The sequence below is a fragment of the Gossypium arboreum genome, chromosome 9 (genome assembly GCF_025698485.1).
Source record: "Gossypium arboreum isolate Shixiya-1 chromosome 9, ASM2569848v2, whole genome shotgun sequence".
In the NCBI taxonomy this organism is placed as follows: Eukaryota; Viridiplantae; Streptophyta; class Magnoliopsida; order Malvales; family Malvaceae; genus Gossypium; species Gossypium arboreum.
The window spans coordinates 51968851-51973666 of record NC_069078.1 but is presented as its reverse complement, the minus strand read 5'-3'; positions in this window follow the sequence as shown (position 1 = coordinate 51973666).

Here is a 4816-nt window from a genome sequence, read left to right as displayed (position 1 = left end):
TAGACTTGGTTGATATTTATTGTTGAAGTTAAACCCTTAAGGGGTTTTATGGAAGAGGTGGAGAACTTGTTCGTTGAGAGTTCGCGATGAAGAACTTGTTCATTAAGAATTCGTGTCAAGGTAGAGATTGTTAGAATTAAATGACCCGAATCCTTATTTAAATAAAATACAATGGCAAAATAAAATAAAAGTAAAATCCATATAGAACTACACTTCTTTTATTTTATTTTTAGAATAAGGTTTTTTAAACCTTATTAAACTCCATCTATTTTATATTGATTAGAATAAGGTGTTTCAGTCTTACTAGAATATGGCTTTACAAGCCTATAAATAGACATAGTCTATTCCTCCTATAGATGATTCGAATTCGACATAGTGAATTTTCTTCTCCTTTGCTAGTGGTTTTTTCCCGAAAGGGTTTTCACGTAAAATCTGTGTGTTCTTTATTTTATTTTATTTTATTTTTATTTTTACAGTTATATTCGGGTTTTGGGTCAATAACAGGAAATACCATAACAATATAGTCCTCCCTTTGGTTCTAAGAAGGGTTATAAAGTGGTGCTTCTTAGAACCAACGTTTTGAATTTGAATGGCTTACTAAATACGCATTAGTTATTGACACACAACGTTTATTTCGCCACATGTGCAAGAAGATAACAGCTGCTCAGATCTGACCGTTCTTTTTCTTGGTCACTCGAATCGCTAAAGCACAGAGGTGAAAAACCCTTTAAAAAAGGGGTTTTAAAAGGCATAAAAAATACTATCTAAAAAACAACCCAGCAACTGGAAGAATCCTTTTCTTCAAGGTAAATCCCTACAAACCTCTTGTTATTTTGGATATTCTTTCTCCCTCCATTATATTTATGCCTAGAACTAGGGGTGACGGTCGGGTAATTCCGAGTTATCCACTGCAACAGCGCGAGACGAGAGTTCCCATTTAAGCCAATTATTATGCCTGCACCATAAAGACTGAGGAAATGGTCCAAGCCCTAGCGGTGTAAGGAATCCAAATTCCCAATTTTGTGTACAATTTTTCAATCCTTGTGGGATCACATCGACTAAGCTACTGAATTTAAACAAGTTGTTGATAACTATAGCACTGAATTGTGAGTTTCAACTCCATTAACACCATGTCCAAATTCAAACAATTTCAGCAAATCAAATTCACTCCCCCAGTGTAAAACTTGATGCTCATTACAGAATATCAAGGCCCTACAATTTTACAAAAAAAAAAATTATTTTAGTTTTTTATTTAAATATTCGTCATTTTTAGCTCTTAAACTTACATTTTTTTTATAAAATTGAAGGACTAGATAAATCATTATGCCTTTTTATTTTGATATACTTCAACAAGAATCAATCATCATATTGCTAGTTAAAGGTTTATTTGAAATACAATAAAATAGATGGAATTAAAGATTTATTTGAAATACAATAAAATAGATGGACTTAATTAGAAAAAAGTGAAAGAGTCTTAAGGGCTTTTTAATATTTAACCAAATTTCTTGTATCAATCATCATTTAAGGTATGCCTTTCTTATATTATTAGTTTTCTGCGATCCACGAATTGTTTATATATATTAATAAAAATATTAATATATAATGATTTAAAATATTTGTATTTAAATATTAGTACGGGAAAATTGACATGTATAATTGTAACGAAAAATAAATTTTATTTGGAATTTCTAAAATATCATTACAAATAAATTTCAATATTTAACAACTAAAAATAATGTGTGATAAATAAAACTAATTATTAATAAATTTATAAAATATAGAACTAGAGTTGAAAAATTGCCGAGAAAATTTGAACTCAAAAATAAATTTGAAAAAAAAGTATTTTAAATTTTTTAATTAATATAATATTTTTAATAGAATAATTTGTACCACTTTGAATTTCAGTAAAAAAATAGCTTTGTAAACCGTATTAAGTAGACTATTTTAATTGTGAAATAAATTATTTTAGACATGCTTTCTTTTAAATAAATATTAAACATGATTTTAATTTTATTTAAAATTGAATTAGTAAAAGTGTATTAAATTAATACATGTGGTATTTATTTAGAGTGTAAAAATGTCGTCATTTTAAAGTATTTAAAGGATACAGCAGCATTTATCTTAGAGCTTGTAATATATATATATATATATATATATATATATATACACACATATATATGCATACATATATGTGATATAATATGATTTTTTTTCCTCAAAAGTATTTGTTCTTCCAACAAAAAGGAAAATTGATGGGAATGATGGATACTCTGGTCAAGGGAAAAGCGATAGTTAGCGAAGGAAATTCTACGATGAGACATCCCTTTGTTCAAGACCAACTCCGTGAAGGTGAAGAACCCCACTACGACGGAACAAATGTCCTTATGCCAAGAGCAACCATACAAGTACCTAAGCTGAGAGTTACTCTAATAAAAGATGAAATGAAAGGACTCAATGGAAGGGAAGTTGTTGAGACTGAAGAGGCTCATAAACTTAATCTGTTGGAAGACAGGATAAAGACAATTGAGGGCTTGACTCATTTGAACTATGTTTAATTCATGGTGTATGACTGCTTATAAACTTGTTATCGTTTATAGTATAAATAGCACACCAAAAATATTTTTTAAAAAAATTGAATTGATGGTGCCCACAAGTATACGGATAAATTTGTAATATAGTATTTGTGTTACAACGGAACACCAATATTCCGAGGATCATACTCAAAAAAGGATGAAATAAATCTATCGAAAAACCTCTTTACAATAATAAGTTTAAATAGTAATAATATATAATTAAATTTTCATTTTTGTGCTTAAACCACCATCATCCACTTACACATATTATAAAGTGGTTTAATTTTTATTTTGAACCTTTGATTAATTGCAGTTGAAGTCCCTAAATATTTGATCAATTAAAAATTTATAGCGATAAAACTTTTACAATTTAATCTCTATATCCTAATTAAGCTATTAATTCGACAAATTACAGAACCAAACTTTAATAAACTGTTATACTAATAGTTACGGATTCAATTTACGAAAATAAGATTATGAAATCATCTTTTCTAACACTACTAAAAATCGAGCTATTACACGTCACCACCAACAATCCCAAAGCTCAAATGCTACCTATCAAAGACCAGGTCGTGAAAAAGCCGTTTTTGATCCCATCCCAATATCTTATGCTGAACTCTTCTCTATCTTGATCAAGAAATACTTGCTAGCCCCTAAGTGGTGGAACCCATGTAGCCTTCATTTCTTTGATGGTGTGACCCAATTCACATTGTGAATATATATAAATCTTGAGCACTCGATTAAGAATTGCACAGCTTTGAAATATCAAGTGTAGAATTTACTAAAATCGAGCATACTCAACTTCAGAAATGACGAGGGGCCAAATGTCGACAAGAATCCTATGCCAGATCATTCAGGAGTGAAGAGTTAGTTAAATCCCAAAAGCTTGAAATGATGCTATCCTTGAATGATGCAAGAGCATTAGGAAATTGTGTTCATGAACTTGTTATCATCCTTTAATTAATAATAAAGTGATGTATCTCGTCATTCCATTCTTTATCTTTCACTTATTTCCATTTCTTTCATACATTTTTCTTTTCATCTTTATTCAACTTTTGAACCCTAGTCGATCTTAGAAAATCATTTAATGTTCGATTTTGGAAATTCAAATCATTTTGGTTGGCATCCTAATGATGAAGTTGAAGGAATTCATTTGTTTGCACTTTTAGGCTGAAATAAGTCTTAATAGATAGTGAATCAAGCAATTTATCTATGATTGATGATAGATTTTCTTTTTCAATAAATTGTGTTCTTTTTCAATAGCTGGTTCTCAAGGAAAGTATTTACAATTGACATGATAAATGACATTTTTGTTGGTTTATCCTTCACTCAAAAAAATTATATCATTTGTTACTCATTTTGAGTCAATGTAAATTTTATTTAATTTAATTTTTGTTAAAGGATTACCCTCCACACTCAAAGTAAATTTAAGGTTTTAATCATGAACTAGTGATTATTGCAATATTTTGAGGCAAACATGAAAATTATGAGTAATTTTAGTTGACATAGACACACATTTCCGAGAATGATTACTTGATGAGAGTAACTATATTTGAGATGATAAATGAAAAAAAAATTTATTGGGTTTTCCCTCGAAGAAAATTATATTATTTGTTACTCCATTTAGAGCTTGCTATATTTTCTTTCTTGAACTCCGATTAAAGTCATCCATTAAATATCATGTATTGACGATAAAGATTATGAGGAATAAAAATGAAATTTTTGAATTTTTGAGCTCATATAAGAGCAAGTAAAAATGAAAAAGATGGATTAGGAGATAGAATGAGGAATTAAAGATTCAAATAATTTCTCATGATTTTGTTATCTTTTCAAATAAATTTTCGAGCTTGGATATCCTTTCTTTCTTAGCCTTTAACCTTAAACCATGATGTAACCTTTAAAAGTCCATCTTTGATCAAATATGGTTGTTGAATCAGTAAGTTAATTTTTGAAAAATTGTGAAGTCTTCGAATGGAAATAAAATCTAGGGTGAAAACTTAGAAATGAGTAATCTAGAGTAATCCAAAAGAAAAATAAAAGAATAAAGAATAAAAAAATGAAAATGGAAATATATAGAATGCCATCGAGAATAATAAAGATCCTCAAAAGATATTGACTTTTTGGTTTAAACTCCCATAAATGTATATTTGAGCCTACTCTAATCTTTCTTTGGCAATCCAAATCCAAGCCTACATTACAAACCTTGAAATACCATTTTGATTAATTGTGAATTCTTGAATTGA